The 25,053-nt window shown below is 38.9% G+C and overlaps 1 protein-coding gene and 1 pseudogene across 2 annotated transcripts in view; both read right to left on the bottom strand.

The window, feature by feature from the left end:
* The window catches only part of LOC140949835 (uncharacterized), a 53,734-nt gene that overhangs the window by 6,203 nt on the left and 22,478 nt on the right, over positions 1 to 25,053 (bottom strand). Inside the window, exon 1 of one of the 2 annotated variants that reach the window (XM_073398972.1) lies at positions 1,543 to 1,634. The exons of the other annotated variant lie outside the window; for it this stretch is intronic. The gene's annotated coding sequence lies outside the window, so the exon portion shown is untranslated. Of the gene's footprint in view, positions 1 to 1,542; positions 1,635 to 25,053 lie in introns of those variants that run through there. 2 annotated transcript variants of the gene reach the window in all.
* LOC140950734 (uncharacterized) lies at positions 4,314 to 21,874 on the bottom strand (annotated as a pseudogene).

The following is a 25,053-nucleotide window of genomic DNA, read 5'->3' as shown; positions in this document are numbered from 1 at the left end:
ACTGCCAGATATTTTCGAAAAGGTTGAACTGCTTTATTAGGGTACCCAGAAATGTCAGAAAATTTCTAATCACTATCCCAAGGACGTTTGTCCAGGATTGTAGCTAGGAAAGATTAGACTTCAGACCACGTCGACCTCTATCAATTCTATCAGCAATACAGGTAAACATTAACTCAAAGGCCAGCGGCCAGCGGTAAGCGCAAACTGACAAAACCGCACGACAGCGCAGGACTTTGTGAAAGTCTAAGCAAGGAGTAATAGTCCAGTTTCGAATTAAAAATTACCGCTGAATATAAAGATTAACGACACATTCATACAGGGTTAGCCTCGACGTAAAGTAAAATATTCAGAAATTCTGGCAAGTAATGTTTGAAATTTGAATATACGCAATAGACAGAGTAATAAACAGGCTTTTTTCTCGTTGGAATTTGTGAATATATTACTTCAGATTGAGGCTAAGGCTGTGAAAAATGCGTCTTCACTTCTTTAATTTAGCGGTCAGAGCGAACTCGAATTAACAATTGTTAACCAGTACATAGTTGCGCAACATTCCCAGAAATGTATAATTTAAATGGAAGCAGACCACTTCCTAAACCCAGTAAACAGCGAATTAACTGTGCATGGTGTTTGAAAATAAAGTAAACAAAAAGCAAACAAAATCAAAGTCAGCAGAGTTAAATTGGCCATAAGTAAGCGATGTCGGCTGAGTTTCAAAACAATTTTTTTTTTCTATTACCTAAATTTTCGGTATTTGCAAGAGCTTTTAAAACGTAAGTCATGCATAGAGGTGCCGTACAAAACACATAATACTTACAATTAATGTCAGCTTCCTATCTCACGCACGTTGCAAAATTTCAATCCAATTGAAAACAATTTGATAACGTCAATTAGTAGCTGGATTTTTCTTTTCAGAATTATTCGGTTCACGACCGCAAAAACGTCCAACGGAAAAAAAAACAGGAGGCAAGCTTCTTTGACCATTATATTATGGCGGGTGGGAACAAGGTCTGCACTCATGCTGGGATTGCACTACAAACCTAACTTCCTGTTTTACTTTTGATATACAAATTTCAACTTTCCTTTTCAATTGCGATTTAATTTCGCTGATGCTCAGTTCTTCTCAAGACTCTCTTTGATGTCAATTAAATTGAGAAACAACTCAACTTTTATTAATTCTCAACGAAATATAGTCAAAGTTAGGTTACCGATGCGGAAACATTGCCATTTGCATTTACAAAGAGAGTGAAGGTGTAAATCAGAAAGAAACCTAAAGATTGTCATCAATATAACTTTTTTCAAAAGAATAAACATTACCTTGACGTGCAGCCTCAAGAAATACCAAGAGAAGAGGCCAGGAATGAAAAAGAAACGAATTTCTCCTAAACGCGAATCGATCGCTTTTCTGGAAAGCACGAAACAACATTTGGCCTTCATGTGCTCGGGTGCTGACCAACAGCATTTGTTTTAACGCTAGCAACTGATCGATATACTGGGAAGAAATATTTTGAGTTGCTTTTATCAGCAGTCTTTATTATTACATACCGCTGTAAGTAGGAGAGACTATAACATTTCCGCCTTTGATCCAAACTTTTCGTCGCCTTTCTGAAATATTCTTTAGGTGGTTGCAAATAAAACCAAGCGCTAGTCAGACCAGTGCAAGGTTTGTATTCCTCCGCAATCCTGAAACAAACATGGAAATTTACACTCTGTACAACGTTAGAGACGAGATAATCAGTCTGGACAAACGACAATCATGCCAATCAATTGTTAAATACCTGTGCAATCGAAGAAAAGGTACTAAATGGACGAATCTACGTTCATCAACGAAGGCGATGTTCCCAGCGCCATTTTAATTTCCTCAGACGCAACTGCATACTTTTGGAGTAAACGAAGAAAGATCACGAGTTCGGAGACGCCAACAATTATAGGCGACGTAGCGTGACCAAAATTAAATTAAATTTAGACACGCGATGTCGAAAGTCACACTATGCTAAGATCACGGGATGCATGTAACGTGATACTGCATTGTGAATTGCAAATGTCAAGCCACTTGAATTTACCATAAAGATCAAATTCCAGGCGGGTGTTAATGGGGGAATTTGTGAAAACATGTAATCAGATGGGTTCCTATGGTGCTGTAGGTGCGTGACTTTGGAATGACACGCCATCAGGACTTCTATTCTGTCAATTAAAAAGAAAGAAAGGCTACTCCATGTCCTCAAACTCTCGACTGGACCCATCAGGGTAGCTAACAGTTTCAATTTTCTCAAATCATTGACACTAAGTTTACTTTCAATCGGCAAAATCAATTTAATCACTCTAGATACTAAGGTTTAATTGTATATTTCAACGTTGAAAAGAGTACGCAAGCAGATCTCTGTGCACGCGGCCATCACCATCACGCAGCCAACATTAAGCATACCAACTTAATTGTCATACTCAAATTTACTTTTTACACAGTCTAACGTCCTCTTACAACCATCTCTCGGCAACAGCCAGTTTTTCTTGTCCCGGTGGAGGACAGTCTATTTATTCTGTCCATGCAGTCCATGCCGCATTCTTGTTTGAATCTCTCAAAGACAGTCACTCACCTCTGGCTCCAGGGCGGCCGTTAAAGAGAGGTAAGTTCTTCAGGCAATGACTTTCAAAGCGCATACAAACGCCTGTATGATACTCGTATTTATATATTGCATTCCACTGTGCTCTCATTGGGACATGGACTAAACATTTAGTTTGATAGGTAAGCGTGCGTCTCTAATAGGATCCTCCGATCCTAAGACCCCTCGGCAATCCCGCATCCCATGTGCACCCGAATCTCGCCGCCATTTTACATTAATATCCCACATCCCGATATTCAAATAAGGCAAATCCCGCATCCCGAAAAACTCGGCTGTTGGAGATCCTCTTAACCGTCTCTCTCTCTCGCTCCGAAGGGACAAGTTGGAGAGGGGGAGGTCATCGGTTTCCATTCTTGCGTTTACTCTTTTCTTCTTGTTTCTTTATTATTTATTTTTATGTTACTGTTGAAATGGCAGAGGATCATTTATGTCTTCCCAATAAGAAACTTGCTTTATTCCTTCTGAAGACTGCAACCCTGTGATCAAGGAATCCATTCTGCCATCATACAAACCAACCACCCCACCCAGTTGGATAATAGTTAGGCGACGAAACATGCACTCCGCTGTTCAAGCGATATTTGATGAGGAGAAGGACTGGCTCTAGGGCTCTTCCCACGCTTCCGGTGTTTCGAAGGCGGGTGAAATTTGCTTTTTCTACAAACCGGAAATCCTATTTTCTTTCTATAATTTCAGCCGACAGTGTGGACTATGTAAACCAGTTTTATAATAGTATTAACACACAGTTTTGTATGTTTATGTCTGCACCCAAGAAAGTCAAACTTGTCAGTCGTAAATGCCTGAAGTTGAGTTCAATGCTCCATCCTGCCTGAGCAGACTACTAAGCAGCGACACTTATAAGTATCCGAAGGCCTCTCCAGACTAACTATGATCATTTTGTAAATTCAAAAGAGGCCTTTTAGATTCTAATACTGCCAACGAGCAAATAATTTGTGTTTTGCGAAGCTTTTGACAGGCTCTTTATCAGAGACAGAAAGCCTAAATTAAACACTATGTAAGACGGAGGAAGATGTATATAGTGATGAAAAATTGTCCCGTATGGATGTCGTGTATCCTTTTTCCTTTAAATCTTCCAAGATTATTTGTCATCTCTGTTAACATTCCTCTGATCGCCTTTATATTGTATACTGGATCCACCAATATTCCAGTTGTTCTCGAAATCTGAATGTTCTCTGCAATAGGCTACTTGCACTAAGAGGTCACGTGACCAATGCTTCCTTTAAACAATGAGTTGGAATCTTGCTGATGCCAAAAATTGCTAGAGCACACAAAAATTATCTTACACCCGAAATTTGAGAGGAAACGCACTTAAGGGAGATATTTTATGGCACTTTGATTTTTCAGCAAAGTAGTATGATTTGTATTGGCCGCCATGTTGGAGCGCATGCTTTTGCCCTCCAACATGGCTGCCAAAACTATTTCTTGTTTATATCTTGTTCCGCGTTTCATAGTTACGCTCAGATGTGCTGTAAACGTTATCACATCATCTTTTCAACATTTTCCTTGAAGTTTAAGTGCAAAATTTGTGTTCAGAGAGAGGTAATTCATAATTTAAAAAAAATCACATTTTGGTCACGTGACCATTTACGAACTTATTCATTTTAAGAAAATGGTGCGGGTTTGAAAAACCAAATGAGTATTATTTTGTTTAAGATATGACCCACTAATCGTTTTTCGAAGGCAAAATCGTGTAACTTTCATTTTCATAAAAACGATGTCACATGCCTTTTAGTGCAAATGGCCAATTTGATAACAAAGTAAAATAAGTCAAAATAAAACCAAAGAACACCACTTGTCGAGTCACACCAAAAGACTCAACCAATTGCTATTTTAATGATGACTCCGTCAATTCTCAGCATGTATTCCCCCTTCCCTGCAGTGATTTCGGTAATATTACCCTCTGACGTCATAGATTGTGTAATGTTACCAACTTCAAAGACTTAGCTGGAAGCAGTTGTATTGTATTGTATGTCATGCGAATTGAAGAAGCCAGGACGATTACACACGTTTTCGAATTAAATTCAGTGGTCAACCTACACTGTATAAGAAGAGTTGGGGGTGGTGGGGGAAGTTTTGGAAGTTGCTAGGTAGAGTCTCAATCAATCAATCAATCAATCAATCAATCAAGCTCTATTAACGGTATCACTTCATTAAAAATGCTCTTCCAGTGAGCCGTTTACATAACAAAATTTTCAGAGAAACTACATTAATGCTAAAATATATCTATATATTAAGAAAATCTATCGTATAATTAATTACACAAAAATCAATCAACCGTAAAGGTACATTAAATAACTAAAATAAATTCTATCTCAACTCCCTCAAGGCAGTCCCTGGTTCAAGACAAAGACAGGACAGAGTTGAAAGAGTTGAGATGTATCTCGTCTTTAAGTACATTTTCTAGGCCATTCCACATGACTGCTCCCCTATAGCTAAAAGCCCGCTTAGCAGCTTCAGTACGGGGCCTTTGTACAAAAATGTTGTTCGAGGCACCTCGCACGTTGTAAGAATGAACCCTGGAGGTTGGTTTAAACATGTTCTTTAAACTCTCAGGGTAAAGGTTATTTAGAGATTTTAAAACACTTATTGCGAGCTGTTTAGAGCGTCTTTGCTCAAGGGTATCCCATCTCAAGTCTTGGAGGATATCCGCAGATCTTGTATTATAATCACTAAATGTTATAAGTCTCCCAGCCCTATTTTGCAATCTCTGGAGTCTGTCATACAGGCCTTTTCCCATACATCCCCAGACTTCGGAGCAATAATCAAAATAAGGAGCGACTAAAGCATCATACATTTTCAGTAGGGTTTGGCGAGGCACCAGGGAACGAATACGTTTTAAGGCCCCTATACCTGCAGATACCTTTTCACAGATGGTATCTAAATGGGATTGCCACCCCAATGCCTCGTCAACCTCTATTCCCAGATATCTATAATTAGTCACCCGAGTCAATTGTTGACTATTAACAGTAACGTTTAAGTCACCATTTAAATGCCTTAGTCGGTAGTGGCTTCCAGTTATCATATATTTTGTCTTTTTGACATTTAATGTGAGTTTATTGGATTTCAGCCACTTTTGAACCTCATCCAAGTCTTTGTTTGTGTGTATAGAATTAAATTATAGCAAGCAACTTTCATTGTTAACTTTGTTTGTTCATTGTTTTCCCAACCAATCCCGTGAGCAGTTGCGACACACCTCCTCACACTCCTTTCATCCACCAATAATATCATCTGTTTGATAAACAATTACCCCAGTCCTACAAGAGTGTGCCCTCCTAGCTCATGTTGAGTTGACACGCCATATCCTCCTCCTTTGTAGCCACCAATAATATCTATAATATCTTCTGCTTTGACATCAATTCCCCCAATTCTAAGGTCTTCATTGATTTTATTTTAAAAATGAGCTGCATTGTAAGACACATTAACTGCATGGCATCTAGAAAGCTGAAAAAAAGTAACGTTTTTCACAGCTTCAATTTTTTTACCAAGTTATATACAGGGACTACATTCTGTAGGCTTTGCCCGAAGGTACAATCCCTTAACCATTTATAATTATACTACCACATCTTTGAGAGAAAAGGTGTCTCTTTCATGTACCCCTTCCACATACCTGTTAAGCTTAGAACTTTGCATCCCTTTTAGCTGTTTTAAATTCACTTTGAATTTTGAATGAATCAATCACCAAACGATAACATTTTATCAACTATTTCACAGCCATAAAAATAATCATATGATCCGTATGTCAGCTCTTTTGGGCCTTAGTTACAGACCGAAACCACAGGTTTCCCTACTCTTTCGTATACTTGAAATTTCCACCTTTTCATGTACCTGAAGCCCTCCTGCAGCCTAAAAAATGGTACCCCTTTGGGGGGAGCCTCCCCAAATAGGCCATTATTGGGAGTAATCCCCTCCAGTGAAAGTTCAGCCAATAAAACTATCAACCGTATACTCATGAATAATTCCTTAAGAAGCAGTAAATCTCTTTAACCTTTCTAAAACATCCACAACATTTTGCAAATCTTACTGACTGAGCCATGAAGATACAAAATTTCACTTTTCCCATCAAAAGAACAGAAGAAATTAAGCAGAAAGAAATAAAGCAAACATTAGCTTTTGAATTGTAATAGGGACAGTTTGGATGATTTAAATCTGTTTGCTTTTCTTCTTTTTTTTTTCTTTTTGACTGACTAGTAAGTTCCTTAATTACTGCTTAAAGGCCAGTGATTTTTTTTGTTTGTTTGCTGTTGTTATTGTTGTTGTTTATTTTTTACCAAGTAGTCTAGGGAGGAACCTCAGGGAGAAAAGGTTTATTACACTATTATGGCAAAAAAATTAAAACATTTGCTTCAGTCATTTTTTCTATATATTCTGTTTTCATTTTGTACTTTTACAGTAGATTACTTTGCTTTGCCAGGAAAACCACTCTGTTAGTGAAAACAGGTGGGAATCAGGAAGCAATTTTGCCTTTGAAGGCTACCTGTATATCAACCTTTAAAAAAAAATTATTCCAAAACAGAGGAAAAACTAAAGGAATATTGGCAATTTTTTTTCTGCATGAATCACAATCCATAGAAAACTGAACTGGTCAGTCTAGCACATTAATTTTGTTAACACACTTTTAGCAAAGTGCAAATATCTCTTTTAAACAAGCAACTGCATGGTTGGTCCTAAATAACTATTTACAAGTATTTAAATGCAAACTGGAGCCTTACTTAAGTTTTGAGCTAGTCATGTAATTGCCAATAGCAATTCCTGATGCCCTTCCTCCACTGCTGACAGTAACTACAATATCATCATAATCTTCCAACACATCTGAATAAATATGAAAAACATCCAAACAATAAATTAAAACTACTAAGGTCTAACAAATTACAACTACTTAACAAAATAACAAAATAATCTAAAAAATATATAGCCGCCCATGAAGACATTCTTAGGGGTTTGTCACGCATTCCTGCACCACTAACGTCGTTAGTGGAATGCGTGACAAACCCCAAAGAACATCTGCATGAGAGGCTAAGAAATATATGGACCTGGATTGCATGATCATCTCTTAATTTATATTTCCCTTAAAAGAACATGGCACACTTTACTAAGTAGATGCCCTTAGTACTGGCCCCACTAGCACCTTCTTAATAACTTGGGTGTCTGTTAAATACAGGTACCCTTGACCGAAAAGATGAGAAGTAGCATTTAGCAAACTATAAACAACCACGTTTGTTAAATGAAGTGGTGTACAGTAACTCCTTCTGCTGAGAGATGATATTTTTTCACTTCAAAGCTCCATTTGCTTTGCAATTAATCCTTAAAATTTGCTCTTAAATTCATCTCAAGTCACCATTACTAAATTATAACCGAATGAAAGCAACAAGGTTGACCACAGAGAAACTTTGACATTTAACATGCTTCCTGAAAAAAATTTCTGTCAAGGGAATTCTGATCAGTGCTACAATGTAAATGTAGATTTTCTTTTCAAATCGCCTTTGTTTTATTTGCTTAAAATAAATAATATTGAGATGAAAAGTCACTTAGGACCTTAAGTATCTTTTTATGAATAGCTACATAGAATATGTATTATAGACAAAATTAAATTCAGTTTTTTAAACCAACTTTACTCAATTTCCTTTGTCTCCTATTAAGCTCAGTTCGTGAATAATATTACATGTATAGTGTAATGAGACAAAGGAAATAAATCTACCCAAATTCTTTAACCAGGGTAGATTTTATTAACCTGAATATTCTTTTAACCTACAAAATGCATGTCAAATAACCCATATAGTTCATATAGTGTACCTGTTCTATCATCTCTTGAAATGCAGTCAAATAACCAAACATCCCTGTGTAAGATGAACCACCTATCTCTATCAAATATACTGAGGATCCCTGCTGCTTTCTGACAAAATAAATAAGATTAACAATTAATACAGTACTGCAACTGCTACAAGGTTTTAAGGAGATTTTGAGTTGGCCAGGGGAATCAGTTACATGTAATTATAGGTATATTCAGTGGCTCCAGCGTACTTAGCAAAAAAGGAAATTAGAAATCAAAATTATTTCTCTTGGGGTGGTGGGACAAAAAAACCTTAAGTTTACAATTTGTGGGTGGCCAATTATAAGAGCTAGTGTAGGGTTTTCTGATCTTTTGCCAGAAGTGCCTTAATTATCTCACCATGCAATGTTTATCATTATAAGAATGTTCCAGCTAAAAAAAGGTTTTTGTAGTCTTTTTAAGTCATTAAAGCCACTTACAAGTCTGCATCATCTCTTTAAGGCCTGATTTATACTGAAGTTTTGGAACAACAACATGGCTTCCAACCATTTTTTTTTAGAAAAAGATTTCCTTTACATCCAATATCTGTAGACTGCATCAACATGAACAAGAATCAACAAAATGTTCTACAGTTTACTAGCTCCCAAGAGGGCGCTAATAGTTTAAAATTTAACAGAAATTGAAATTTACTTAACTCTCGCAGATGAACACAGTGAGAATCAGGACCAACTTTCCGGACTTTAAAGAAAGGTGTCCGTCACATTTAGGGAGCTTAATTGCAGAAAATGACTGAAAACAGCGAGGGAAGCGACCAACAGTGGGTGTCCTTCTTATATAGGTTTCGAAATGTGCGCTCCAGTTGACAGTGCTAGAATACTTGCTCCTGGCAAAACAGGTAACAAAAAATGAATTCAACCCACTCAAGGCACAATATTTGGTGCAGTAGATTGCTGTTGTGTATTGTGGTAGTTCTGAGGTGGCTGCCACGTAGACGAATGGGAAATTATAAATCTTTTAAATGTGGCTAAATGTAATTAGGCTAAGTAATAAACACGAAACAATGCTGGCCAGCAGTTTTCCCCTATGGATCAGTATGTGGGGTGGCCAGGGGTCGTGTGTAGGGGCTCACGTACATGTATTAACAGCCTGGCTTTTGATGTCATTCTGTGTTTGTTTTTCACTGCTGGGCTGTTTTCATTGAGTTTACCCCTTCCCTGTCCATCCCTCTTGGCATGGTAAGTCTTTTAGCCTCCAGTGATTTTCAGTGTGACAGTGCCTGGTGGTTCCCACTCGCAGGTTATCATGGATCATGAGGGGACACAAATTGCTTTTACTGGATGTACAATCCCACCCAGAGATGTTTTCTTTGTGGGCAGCTAATCCGACTTAATCCCATTAATATGTCGCGCTCCACAAAAGTGCGAAAATTTTTTTGTTGTGTATTAGGTTTCAGTATACATTTTTTTAATCTTCATTTCGTACCAGAATAAATTAGTTTGCGCGCAAAAGAATTCTAAAAAAATTACAATGTTTGTCCCACTTTGAGTCCACATTCTTCTAGCTGGAGCCGAGGTGAAGATCTGGCATCCTTTTCTCCTTGTTTTTTTTTCGCCACGACATTTGTTTATATTTGTAGTGAGAATGCAGTGCATATTGGTGGATTTTACTTCGTGCGACTTGCTATTTATAAGAGAAGAGTGCCGGATTTCATCGCTTTGTTCACCTTTAATTTGTTGTTGAATGCAAGGTAAAAGGACCGACAACTGTAAGGTATTAAAGAATTGAAGTTTGTTTCCTGGTGAAAAATAGAGCATAGAACTCGTGAAACCCGTGAGTATTACCTCTGTTATACCTAATGTTATACAATAACTCCTCACTTTTTCGATGGGTAACACTGAAAAACAAAAGTTTCTTTCACAACAAAAAAAGTATAATTTAGTTATCGAGACCATTTGAGGACGATTTTTCGTTATATGCTTCATTATTTGGCTTATTCCGGCTACGTGCGAGGAGTTAGATGACAATGTTTGTGTGCTATGTAATTATGTTGATAATTTCTTGCGAGCTTTGATTCTTTGTATTGAAACTCATAAAAGCCAAACTTTTTTAACCCTAGCAAAACACTCTTCTATTATGGAGAAATTTTTAATGTCTTTGGGGCAAAATATGGTGTAACATTTAGGGAAAACAAAGCTTGATTTTTGTAAACTGTATGGGACTCTCCAGGATACTTACAGTTAAGGCAATTTGTGTCCCCTCATGCACTGCACAATCGACTCTGCCTGTCTCGTGGCTCCACCTTCTTCAGGTACCATTCCCCATGCTCATCTATTGTTGATGGGTTCAATAAAATAATTAATGTCTGATTCGATGGCAAAATAAGGGTGGTGGAATAGAAATTGGGAGAGTGAGGGCACACACCTTCCAACAAGGTGAATATACCCCAGCTTTGAATACTGTGGAAATAGAGAATACTTCATGGAAAGTGCTGGCGTACAGTATTTACGCACGAGTTGTTGACGTATTAGAAATCGAACGAGTGAGCGCAGCGAACGAGTAAGATTTCTGATACAAGAACAACGAGTGCGTAAATACCGTACAAAGCACTTTCCATGTGGTATTGTGTTTATTATGTACATACTGAGAAATTCATCATTTTGGCGGCCTTTTTATTTTAAATCTTTCAAAAATGCTAAAACTTGCCGCTACACACTTACCGCAAAATGACAACGAAAATGACGTATCAGCTTTTTAGTAAAAACGTTTGTTAAAAACATAAATGACGGTGAGGATATGAGGTAATCCAAGAACTATAAGTAATCTTAACTGTTTGTTCTAAATGCACAATTGAAAATGAGCGAATTTAAGTAAAATGGCCGGTTTCAATATAAGCTTAAGCTTAAATGAAAGGCAAAGTAGCCACGACAAAAAGCACAACAAAAGCTTACGTCTTGTTCTGTTTATCCCTTTCCGCTGTTGTTTCACCGGCTCTCTACCGTTTTCTTTATCGACAGTGAAACAAACGAAACTATTCCACTCCATTTCCGAAATGTTTTTCACTTTTTTAGCGAGACAAACTCTTTGAGTAAAACTTTTCTCGTTGAATGTGTGCGAAGCGGTGCTGCAAGCTGCAATAAAAGGCGGGAATTTTGGCGCGAAACTCACACAACTCCTGCTTCTGATTGGACGTATCATTTTTCTCACACGTGGAAAAACATCGTTCGCGATTCTGATTGGACGTATCATTTTTTTCACGTGTGAAAACCATCGTTCGCTCCTCTGATTGGCTTGAACTAATTTGCGTACAAAAATTTACGACATAGCTTTTTGGTGAGTATTTCTCAGTATGTATATAATAAGTAAATCTACACATTGTATTGAATTTGTTATTGGTTATTAACTCTTGCTCCAGGAATTTTTTTCTGGTTCCCATAGCAATATATATGTGAGCTAATGTGGATAGGTTCAAACAGCAAGGGCATCAAGTAAAGGGGACCAATTTAAAAAGGTGTTCATTTTGTACATTGCAAGAAAATATACAGTGTAGCTGACCTGCTCAGAGCTTCTAAGAAACAAATAACAATCCAAGCCAAGCTGTCTTGCTGCTATTGCAGTGGCTCTACAATGATTTGACTGCACTCCACCACATGTAAAAATGGTGTCACACTCATCGTTCATTGCATCAGCCAGAAGAAACTCCAACTTCGGTACCTATTACATGGCACACAATAAAACAATGATGACAAAACTGGCACGTACATGTTGTAGGTCAAAATGAAATTCAGGTTAAAAAAGGTTTTATAACCGAGGTTAATTCTCAACCATAACTATTCATGATCATAAAAAATATTAAAATTGAGAATCAACCTATAAAAAACCTATAACCTATAAAAACTGCATTGATCCATGAAATGGAGTAGTGCACCTCAGGGTGTCATAAACGTATTTGAAGTACATAATATCAGTCGCTATGGTTATAATTAAATACTACTTATTAGACAAGAGTGAGGTCATTATATGTATAGAATATGTGTGAAAATCTTCATTAGGAATCGGTACAATGTATATTTCAAAGAGCTACACAACGACCAAGAATACTATTAATTGACCGACAACATATAGAGCATGGGCAGCTGTAGTGTCAACTATTACAATTATTAACCCTTTAGGTCCACTAGTGACCAACATCAATCTTTTTCCAAATAATAATCAATTGAAAGATAACTTAGGTGGTAATTAGAATAATATTAATAAAGTGATCATCTAGGGGAAAATGGTTTGATCTTTTATCAAATTCTCTCAACTAATTCTTTAAGGAAATTGACTATCTACCAACGGTCGACTCAAGTCTGGAAAATTTATATGTTGATATGGGCTTAAATTAAGGGTTGAGTTTTAGCATAGAATTAACTAAGTGCTTTTTATTCATGTTTGCAATATATTCTTTTACCTTATTTCCCGACAATGTGCTGCCAGTCATGTCATCTGTTTTGATGCTCAAGGAAAATCTCTCTGGAAGATTTGGGATATTCCATGGATGGATTGGTGTCTTTCACTGTGCAAGCTATAGAACAGAGAATAATAATCCTGTGCTTAAAAAATGGTTTCAGTCACAAAAAAGACAAAATAAAAAAAATAACAATTTATTGCCAACTTTCTCAAGACAGAGGCCTTATGCGCAATGGACCTCAAAGAGGCAAGGTAGATAGTTAGGTTCTCACGACAGACTTCATTGGGACAGCACCCATGCATCTTCAAGAGCACATGACTTGTGAGAAGAAATTGTATGATGCATTCTTGTTGTCTTTGCAGGATCCAAAACTGACTTTCTGGTTGCCAGTTTTTACTTAAGTATCTTACGGTAGTAGTAATAGAAGAAAAGGCTACTATACTGATGGAGCACCTTTTGCAAAATGACTCTGAAGTTTAATGATTATGCACTTATCAGTGGTCATCCCAGAGGTGGGGGTGGGGGGTAATTCTCCCTGGGGACATATGTGGGCATGGTCCTCTGGATTTGTTGACATTTGCTGCCAATTTTTAGCCCAGGATGGGGGATTGGATTGCTTTTGCAATTTTATAGCAGAATCCCTGAGGAAAAGACCCCAAGGATAATTTTTGTTACAATGTATGCAGCTCGCAGAAGTGGCTGGGAAAGAGAATAACAAGAGAAGTATAGAGAATGTTGTCCTTTCCCATTCCTTGACTTACAAAAAAAGCTCAACTTCATCCCATGCAGTAGACAAGTGTAGGCTGAGGCCAGACTTCGAACTTTTCTTGAGACAAACCAAATTGTGATTTGTGTGGATCTTGATTGAGTTTGACAGCTGGGCCAATTGCAAAATTAACTAAGCATCTAACCATGGTGCAGCCAAACCACACCTCAAAGGTATCATTATATTAGGATACGATAAATGGCCAGATGATGACTCCTATCACCTTCCAAAGAAAAAAGGAATAAAGACCAACTCATCACAGGTTTAGAGGCTACCTCAAAAAATGAAGCTGGCAGGGATGAGAAACAGTTTGTTGCTATTTCTATTTTTTTTTTCTCATTTCTTTTAACTTTGCCTTACAGTTGTACTACTCTTTAAAAGAGGCATTTTTTAAGTAAAACAAGACGCTGTGGTAGCGTATATTTGGGCGTCAATGTTCCAGGCGTGTGTGAAGTTTTTTTCTTTTAATGTGTATTAGGGATATGTGAGTTTACTGAGTAGTGCAGTGGCGTATATTTTGGGGGTTGGTTGAGATGAGTGACGTGTGGAAGGCATGGACATGAATTGGTAGGATAATGGCTGTAGTTTGCTAATCAGTGAAACTTGTTTCTTGTAGAATTTAATATGAAGTAACAAAAGATAATTAATTTTGGAGGTAACAGTGAGTTAGAGCTGTAGGTGTTGCAGTGAGGTCAGTTATGTTGGTTATGAAGGGATAGTGTAGTTACAGTGTGTTGAAATGTAGTGGTGGTTGTGAAAAGTCTTATCAGTAGTCAAAAACATACTTGTACTTATTTTAAACATCGTTAGGCTTTCTCTTTAGGATCATTTTTCGTTTATTTTTGATAATATTTGTATGAAGAGAACATGAATAAGGCCAAAAGTTCATTCAATAATATTATAGAGAAGGGGGTATGAAGATGAAAGTTTGTGCGTGTGCTCAGGGGCTTTGAAAAATCAGTGAGGTCAAGCAGAGGGCGTACAATCTGGCTCGAGAACAATAAATGGCCTGATTACATGAGCCGGGCTGGCTCGCTTTGCAGAGATCCTGGCACCTTAGTTAAACACAACAAAAATCAACTTTGCAATTTTATGACAACCGAGCCAGCCTGGTTAGCTGGGATCCTGGTATTGTGATGCGCCTGGGATCCCGGGTGGCAAGTTTCCAAGTAATCACGCTTGCCAGGCGGCCCGGCAAATGAACCAAGCGAGAAACAGGACAGTGGGTAACACACTGTTCATGAGCATTGCTAACCTGGCTCATGTGATCAGGCCCTTACTGTGAGTTGTATTGTCATGCAGTTTGCACATGAATTTGCTTTGGAATTAGCCCACTTTCGTGGTTTGTGTATGAGAGAATACGACTTGATCTAATTAACCCAAGGGTTTTAAAAAGAAAACACAGTTTGCAAGTGAATATGTTGGACTCTGCCCCGGTTGGCGACATGTGAGATTTCAGATTTCCAATTTAAATTTTCATCCATGATTACTCCCAAGAAAACTGTTTCCTTTACCTGATCAATTTTATGGCTATTAATTAAAAGTTGAATAGTTTGATTTGTACACTTTTGACATGGTTTAAATACAATGAATTTGGTTTTTTTCAAGTTTAATGAATGCCTGTTAGCTCTAAAGCATATTGACAACTTATTTAGCGCAGCATTCAGTAGATTAGTCGGGCAGTCTTTATCCTTGTGAGACACAAATACGTTTGTATCATCGGCAAATAATATCAATGGTAGTCTTGTGGACATGTTGATTATATCATTGATGTAGAGCAGAATAAAAAAAAGCCCTAGTATTGAACCTTGGGGAACGCGACACATGATATTAGCACAAGATGAAACATAACCATTGTATTCTACAAATTGAAGTCTGTTGCAAAAATAGCTCTTAATTCATTTCAGAGCCAAGCCACGTATACCATAGTGTTCAAGTTTATCAAATAAGATGGAATGATTGACTGTATCGAAAGCTTTCAAGAGATCTGAAAAGACACCAACCGCTAATTCACCACGATCAATAGCAGATGAAATTTTTTCATGCACATCAATCGAGCAAGTGTCGTAGAGTGGTTTTTCCGTGAGTTATCTGTGGGTCGTATCTAACGAAGATAAATGTTGTGTTGTGATGCAGTGCATGGCAGACATAAATTCTTGTCGCTTGGCTTGTTTACTTGGAGTGTTTACGTTCGCACGTATTGTGTGCCTATTGCAACTTTGAATGAAAACAAGCAAACTCGATTACTCTATTGGGTGACGCCCAAATAAAAAGAAGTAAAGAAAAATTTCACTACAATCAGGAAGTCCCTTGACAGGAGGCTTCATCTGAAGTCTTGGAACCAACTGTTACCCCACCCCCTCCCCCCCCCTAACAGGAGACAACAGAGGGGTACCGGTTACAAACCACTTTGTACAAATCATCAGGGGTTCCCTGGGGGCGAGCCCCTGGGATGCCCACTGGTAAGTGCATTAGGCTGAGGAATTGAGTGAATCAAGTTCAGCCAGGAAATTAGGTGTTGGACTGCATAAAAATATTCAGTACTTAAAAGAACAATGCATTTTTAAATAAGTTAACTGGTAATAAGGTTAACTGTACAGGGAGAAGGAAAACATCGGCACTTACTTCGTGTACCGGACACAGATGACATATTAAAAACAAAAGAAAAAAAAAACGTGAAATAATATCAAGCACATTTTTTCCTCAGAAAACAAAGAAGACCAAAGAGATCTTTTGTTTTTATACGTCATCCGTGTCCAGTTGCGAGTGGTGGACAAGGTAAAAATTGGGGAAGTCAAAGCGAAACTTTAGCAAGTTATATCAAAATTACTTACTTGAACAAAGAACTGTGGAATATCTTTCAGTACCGACCCCTGAGCGCAACTGTGTCAGCATGTTTGAGCCTCGAGAAATATTTCTGTTCAGATTCAAATAAAAAATCTTGCGTCATTGCTGTGTCCATACCAGTTCCATATTTTGTAGACGAGGAAAAGCGATGTTCTTGACGAGGGAAAACGATATTTTTGCTTTCCAAAACATTGCGATCACAACGCGCGAAAGAAGAAATTTGACCGATTCTGTCAGCGGTTCTCCAAGTACATTATCTAAGAAGCATCAAACCGAACAACATAATGACTCTGGACTGCGGACTGCGGACTGTGGACAACGGATTTTGGTCCACACCTCTGTGAAAAAACTCTCCTGCCCATATAGTAATTCTTAAAAGGTTTTTATAGTTTACAATCGCTAAAAGGGAAATTTCTAATTCTAGCTCTCTGCCCTTGACACCACCTCGCTGCGAGGCTTGGCCCCCAAGGTTGAGGAACAAGGGGGAATCCCCTTTGAAAGTCACGGGAATGTTCGTCGCCTTTCATAGGGGAAGAAGTTGTACGTTTTGAGTGTTAAATATTTTTAACCATAGGGGTACCGCCTATTGTTGTGCGTAAAGAAATATCTTAATCTAAACAATGGCTGTTAAACGGTGTTTAAGCATGAGCCATACCCAGCTAGATTACCAGCCTTCTTTTGGGTTTTATTCTAATTTTCCAACGATCATCGTCATCTCAATTTCATGGTATTCCGCCGGGGTATTGCCCTGGATGGAATTTTACACGATCAGAACACGATATAGTCTTCGGCACCGTTTCAAGGATAGGCTTTTCATTCAGAAGGAGTACTTCAAATTTCTTGTACAAATTACTTTAAATATCGATGGAATTTTTTTGGCAATGAGCGAACATTGTAGATACACTCGCGTCCCAAAGGACGGAAACCGCAGGGTCGGTTCGCCTACAAGTTGATTCGCCTACACTCATGCAAATCGATTCGCCTACATGATCTGACGAATCGTCTCTATTATTCGTTGTCCATGTATTACATTTAATTCTGTTCGTAGAAGAATATACATGTGGAGGCCACGTGGGGTTAGACAGCTATTGACCAATCTGCAAAGTGGGAGTTCACCTTTTTTATTATTATTATTTTTACACCCGGTCTTGTAGTGATCGGTTTTCTTAATTGTCTTAATCTTCATAATTTGTGTTTGTTTTATTCAGCAAGGTAAAGGATCGCTGATGTCTCCCCAATAAAAATCCTGCTTTGCTGTTTCTCTAGTCTGGAGTTCAAGCTTGTCATCAAAGAAACCATTTTACCGTCATAGAAATCAAATACCCCACCTAAAAAATTATAACTTCACAAGAACAATTTAATCAAACTGAATAACGCACGTATAAGCAGTGAGGGAACTTGCGAAAAACAAAGAATACCGATAAACCGAGGCAAAAGACCATGCGGATGTACCGGTGTCATGATTCCGCTCAGACGTGGCGTTCGAGGTCCGAATCGCGGCCCCTTCGCTTCTCTGCCTCTCTCTTATTTTCTTTTGCAAACATATTGCAAGTCCTCGTTCGAAGACTGTAATTCACTGCGTAAAATCTTGCAAAGAGTTCCTCGCAAATCCTATTGGGCGCGCTTAAACCGCTATTCTATCGCTTGTTTCGACGAATTCAGCGCAGATATATCAAGCAAAGAATTGAGTTCGTCTAGGATAACAGTGGACGGCTTTCTTCGACGAAGAAGTTATAAGGAATCTTAGCTTTCCCAAAATCTGATCTTGGAAAAACCCGCGTAAAATTGTTCTGGTTTCCTTTTCCACTCTTTGTTTCTTGGCTCTTGACATACAAGAGGGTACTCTGACGTCACTCTGACGTCATAAAAGCGATCTCGCACTGACTGTATCAGACGGGAGAGGAAGAGAAACGAAGGGGCAGCGATCGACCTCGGACGTCTGACGAGAATCTGGCTAGCGCAGATGGACAATTAGCTGATTGGGGTTTCTGTTGTTCGAAACTTTTAATTATAATGCTTGAAAGACATTTGATTATGTCATAAAGCTGGGACTATGTCATTTCCAATCCCTCTCTTTGCTTACGGTTAATTGCGAGAAACTGGCAAATCTTAGAATTTATAATTAGCTGGCCTTTTGCTTTGGTCACTGTATTTATGTCCATTCCCTCTCTAAGACTAACCTGCAATTAGGCGGTCATTCCTTTCTTGTCATTTCAAAGACGAGTGGAAAAGGAAAAATTCGCGGACGTTGTCGCTTTCCCGGAAGTAAAAAAAAAAGAAGATGAACGGCTGGTAGTCCGTTCCAGGCGTTCTGATGGTGGGGACGGCTGGTGGCAGGTTACTCTCAGACCTTCACGGTTTTTATTTTAGCTTCGAAGTGATTTCGTTTTACTCCTCCTTCTTTCACATCACTCAATCCCTTAGAGCATTTTTCATATCATTGGAACCCCATTCTAGCAGTCACAACTGGGGAAAGTATGAGAATTCCCGGTTCAACTCCGACGCTTCCGGTTATATAGAACTAGAAAATGCAGTCACGCGAAACAAGCCGTGCACACGAAATCAAGTCGCCTCTGAATGAGTGAAAAAAAAAATCATAAGGAGGTTGAGTAGAATTACATTTTCCGATTACATCATATATCCTAAGCTTTAATTATAGTTATAGATATGAAATAAATCTTATCCGGATAATGTACGCAGCTAATTCATCGATTCTGTACAGCAAGGAAAAAACTGGCCGGATACTGGTTACCTGACAGCAATACTTAGTTTGTGTTTCTGGCCTCCTTTATTCCAAACAAATTGAATTTCAGAATTAATAAATTTCCTGAGAACTTTACTTCTTTAAGTACCTTCACTTTAAATATAAAACAATTTCTTTGAAAATATCACATATAACCAAACCATTTCTGAACCAGGGGCGGATCTAGGGGGGAGGGTGCAGGGGGTGCGCACCCCCCCCCCCCCTGAGATTACCTGCGGTTTTCTAATACAACTGGTATTCTGCCAAAAAAAAACTATGTGGTTTATTGGTGTTGAAGTAGAGCAAGAGACGAGTGCACCCCCTCCTAAAAAAAATCCTGGATCCGCCCCTGTGAACAGCACTAGTTTTGCTGCGCAGTAAACATCGTAAATATTAGCCATGAACAGTTTACTCACCTGAACAGAACGGCGCCTTCTGCTTATCGCGTATGGAGAAAATTGAAAATTAAAACGGATTGCAGTTAGGCTGATTGGGATTTCTGTTGTTTGCGACTTTCAATTATAATACTTGAAAGACATTTGATTGTCATAAAACAGTGACTAAATCAGTTACAGTCTCTTTCTTTGCTCACGGTTAATTGCGAGAAACTGGCAAATCTTAGAATTTAGCTGGCCTTTTGCTTAGGTCACTGTATTCTATTTCCATTCCCTCTGTTATAGACTAACCTGCGATAAGGCGGTCATTCTTCCCTTGCTCTTCGAAAGGTGATTGGAAAAGGAAAAACTCGCGCACGTTTTCGCTTTCTAGGAAGAAAAAAGCAGAAAAAAAGAAGATGAACGCCTGGTAGTCCGTTCCAGGCGTTCAGATTGTGGGGACGGCTGGTCGTAGATTACTCTCAGTCCTTTGTTTTCATTTTAACTTCGAAGTGATTTCGTTTTACTCAATTTTTCACTATCATATGCTTTCTAAAAACAGGTGGCGGTTTGTCTTCCAGGTGAGAAGAAGACAAAAGAAAGTTCTGCTCCCAGGGTAGTAAAAGGCCATTTTCATCTATGACGTCATTTTACTACTACGACCAAAATCCTTCAGGGTTTTGCTTTCTTGTGCAAATTAGGGCTTCATTGTCTTGTTATTTAAGATTCAGTAAAACGGGCAACAAAAAACGTCCAGCTTGTTTTGCAACATTGCTGCAAAACGATCCGAGTTGAATAGCGATGCTGTGCGTTTTACCACCACCCAATGCAACAAATAAACTTGAAAGGTTCAACCTCGTCCCCAGGGCTTTTCCCTTAAAAAATGGGTGGGGCAGTAAAAGCAAACCATTTCGTCTGCCATGGGACAGACAAACAGCAAGTCTGTTCAATCGTTCTTGAAGCTGCATAGAAATGGGCATTGAAGTTCATTAGAATGAATAAAGACTTAAATGTTACAAACAAGGTAATCCCACACAGAGACAAAACCATCTTCACATACACGTCTAGCATCTTTAAAGCTTACACTGACACATAAAATCAAATCAAGTACAACGCAACAAATTACCGTTGAACTTCATGCAACACATGACAAAATGCACGGGACTAACGCACTGGTTTGAAATTTTATGATCTTGTCAGAACTCCGTCCATCGGGTTCTTATTTTCCTCTACTTTAATATTCAAGGAAGTGTGGATTTGAATAAAATACAAGAAATGTCACAGGTAATGTACGTATTAAATAGATCAGTAATTTATGTTAACTAGTAATAATAATTGGAAATCAGGGGAGTGCATTCGATTGGATGGGAGGTGCTGGCAGGGTAGTGAGTGCATGCCAGTAGTAACGGCTGCAATACTTGATGAGCTTGTAAGATTGAAAAATCAAACTCAAACATAATAAGCTTATATCTACTTAAAATGTGGTAAGTGTGCTTTCGTCTCACATCTTCCATAAAACACAATTATAAATATTCTAGATAAAGAATTTCATGCTTTCTGTTTTTACACAGATAATACAATTGGTGTGTATTTTGGGTTTTCATTCTGGATGTTTACAAAGTCTTAAAAATTGAGCCGTCTTTCAAAATTGGGTAGCAAAGAGCAAGACCTCCACTTGAACCTGTACAACTACACAAAAACAGTACAAACCTTCTTGGTACATCCACCCTCAATAATAAATATTGTGTTAAGGGACCGGTCATAAAGTACGGGGGGGGGGTGGGCTATGAAAATTGTTTTTTTAAAAAAACGCGTTTCAACAGACTCAGCTCATGCCATCTTTCGTTCATAAGAACCGAGTAGAGAAAGCAGAACTTGACTCGCACATCAAGCTCTGTGTTTTCCATTCCTAAGTTCTTTCCAGACACGGCATTCATGATCTCTATGAAAAAAGGCACAATACTTTTCATTTCTGTCCAAACGCGATCAAAATCAAATTCCTTCAAAGTCTCGAAGCTGTTCCTGTTGCTATATTAAACCGAGCCATCGGAGCGTCTGCATAACGTTTGACAAGCTGCGGCTATTTCATCTTTGATGGTCAATTTTAGTGCTGCAATCACACTCGGGGAACGTTGCTTTATGACATCGGCAATGACGGCTGGTTGTGTGTTTGCTACCCGAATGAATTCTTCAGTGTCACCATCGATGAGTTTGGAAGCGTCGGGTAGCGAAGGTGTTTCATCCTGAAGAACAGATGCTAGAGGCAAAAACGATGGATTAGCCTCTTTCATGGGTTCTCGTTGTATGGCTTGAGCTGGAGCCTCTCCGAAGTTGAGTTGCTCGGAGGAGCTTTACGCGAAACGACGGAGCTCGCTGGTTGAGCGCTTTGAAGGCGGCTTGCACGACGGGGAGAGCTCTACACAACGCTTCACTGAACACAGTTGTTCCAGCTGTATTTGCATTTGCATGCACCTTTGTCTGAAGTCACTCGCCTTGGACACAAATCCATGGCACGTCCTGCATATAAGCGTCGAGAGGGAAACACTTTCAGTTATGTCAATTCCACAAACATTTCGAATCTTTGAGGAAAGATCTTCCTTACTGCCCTCCTTTTTACTCGCTCTACCGAAAACACGAGTCAAGTGACCGCTCTCAAATGCTTCGCAGCAAAGCCAGAAAATTAAATTTCGAGGATTAACCTCTTTAGGAGTTGATTCCTCCATAAATTCCCGTCAATTTTCAGAATTTTGCTCTTTCTACGCAGCCAGAATGACGAGTTTCGCGTGGAGATTTCCTCCACCTCTCGGAAAAATTAATCACAAATCAATAGACTAATGTATTTTTCTGAAAAGCCGTCAACCAATGAGGATACAGAATTGACCAGAGGAATTCATACATTACCGATCATATGAATATTTAATAAAGACACGTGACTAGACGATGCCAGGGCCTTTTCCCGCCCCACCCATTTTTTAAGGGAAAAGCCCTGGGGATGAGGTTGTTGAAAGGTTGGTAAAACGCGCAACATCGATGCTATTCAACTCGTTTTGCAACAATGTTGCAAAACAAGTTGCACGTTTTTTTTTTAACCGTTTTACCGTACCTTTAAATCCCACTGGAATGACCAAAAGTAGCCTGTGCGGGGAGGGGTCTGTACACAGGCTAGACCAGAAGTAAATATGCATTACAGGAATCACGAAAAAGATTCTGGAAATAGTATTATGAAAATATGACCATGGGGGGTGGGAGGGGGGCGCAATAGAATGGAAAAACGCCGATAGCCACAGTTAAAAGCGTTCACCGCTGGAAGGCTTTATCACGCCCCGTAAAGTTGTAGAAACTTCCACTCAACTCCGTTGTTTTGAGGGATGTCATGACGAGTCTTTCGTTATTTCTAATTGAGCGTCACTCATGTTTTTTGGCTTTTGAGGCTTCTGATTCATCGAAGTCATCAAGCAAAATTGCCTATCCTGAGCCGAATGGAATGTGGAAAACGCCGATGGTCAAAGTTTAAAGTTTCAACTGCTGGAAGGCTTTATCACTCAAACGTAAAGTTTGCTGAAAGCTCTACTCAACTGTCCTGTTTGAGCAATGTCACGACGAGTCTTTCGCTGTTTCAAAACGAGTGTCCGCTCAAGATGTTGGCTGTTGTAGCTTCTGATTTACCGAAATTGTCAAACAAAATAGCCTATCCTGAGCGGAATAGAATGGAGAAAAAGCTGATGGTCACAGTTTAAAGTGCTAAGTGCTAGAAGGCTTTATCACTCGACGTAAAGTTGCTTAAAGCTCTTTTAAACGGTTTGAGCAATGTAATGGCGAGTCTTTCGCTGGGCTAAATCGAGCGTCACTCAAGATTTTGGCTTTTGCAGCTTCTGAGTCATCGAAGTCATCAATCAAAATAGCCTATCCTGAGCGAAATTAGACCGTTCACAGTCCCCTATTTTTTCGTGAGATCGTCGAAATATAGCGCGTCTTACTGTTAGTGGAGGACATCTTGATTTTCAAGTGTACCTGAGGGGGCGGGCGTCGGGGATTATAGCTGTAGGGGAAGGGGGGATTTTTCTCGCTTCCTCCCAAACCGCCCCCGCCCCCTAAGTAGTTTTCACACTCATGCAAGATGGCGGCCCGTAATAGTCTGGCAGCATTTGTACTTCCGTGGGAAGTTCGTGCTGAAAGCAAGCAACTGGTCTAGAGGTATTAAGAAGACCTCGAGTAACAAGAAAAATCTAGTTGCCGGTTTTGTAACCCGCATCGAGGCTTTTCAGGGGGGGTTAAAAATTAACTAAACAGATTATGTATGAAAACAAGGCTGGGAAATAAAATGTCTTAAAACTTTACAAAACGTGGATAAAATGACGCCAAAATAACAGGAGATGTAAAACTCGATGTTGTCAGTTTTTTTCCATAGCAGCTCATAGCCAATAGGACACTTCACTAGTCACGTGACAAAGCTAGCATGAGGCTGAGAAATAAAACTTCTTATACCTTTCTTAACTGTGGATAAAACAAAACCAAAATAACGGGAGACATACAACTCAATGTTTCCAGTGTTAGCCTAAGTCAATGGCATACGACACTAGTCACGTGACGAATCTACCATGAAAACGAGGCTGCGAAATAAAGCTTCTTTCCAGTAGCTCTTTTAACTGTGAATAAACCAAACCAAAATAAAGGGGATATAAAACGCAATGTTGTCAGTGTTTGCCTAAGTCAGTGGGAGCTAGTGGGACGTTGCCACTAGCCACGTCACAAAGTTAGCATGAAAGCGGAGCTGAGTAATAAACATATTATAACGTTAGCAACTGTGGATGAAATGAGACCCAAATGGTACGAAATATGAACCTCAATGACTTCAGTTTTGACCTTAGGCAAACACTTACTCACTAGTGGCTGAGTTAGGTATTCTCTGGGATTTTACGTGTCTAATCATATGGCCAAAGTAACACAGAAATGTGTTGGTTTGTAAAATTTTTGACTGGTCCTTTAATGTCGATTAAAAAAACCAGCTGTTATAACTTTTTTGAAGGTGTGAAGTTCTGGAGGGATCACCAGAGCTGTAACATGAAACTCAGGAAATCAAACTAAGCTTCAATCAGTTTCTCGTGAAAATTTTCTATCCCTAAGCATTCTGTTCCTGCTGTGGAAATGAGTTGGTGGTTGTGGTATAACAACTTCACCTCTTAGTGTTCTTCATCCGTCAATAAATCAATCAGAGTAAAGGATTGTTAATATGATCCTGATTAGAAGAAAAAAGCTTCCTATTAAAAGCACCATGGTGAAGAAGAAGAGAAGACCAAATGCAAAACCCCTATCTGACCTCATTGACATGGATAAACAAAAAACGGATGGGCTGACACCCAGCATACCACAACTAAGAAACTGCTTTTTAAGAACCTGTCAGGCTAAAATTTTGCCAGTTAGGCTGTCTTTTTAAAAGAACCCTCAAATTTGAAACAAATTACTAATCATA

This window comes from Porites lutea, chromosome 10 (assembly GCF_958299795.1).
Source record: "Porites lutea chromosome 10, jaPorLute2.1, whole genome shotgun sequence".
Lineage (NCBI taxonomy): Eukaryota > Metazoa > Cnidaria > Anthozoa > Scleractinia > Poritidae > Porites > Porites lutea.
This window is presented reverse-complemented; position numbering and strand designations above follow the sequence as displayed.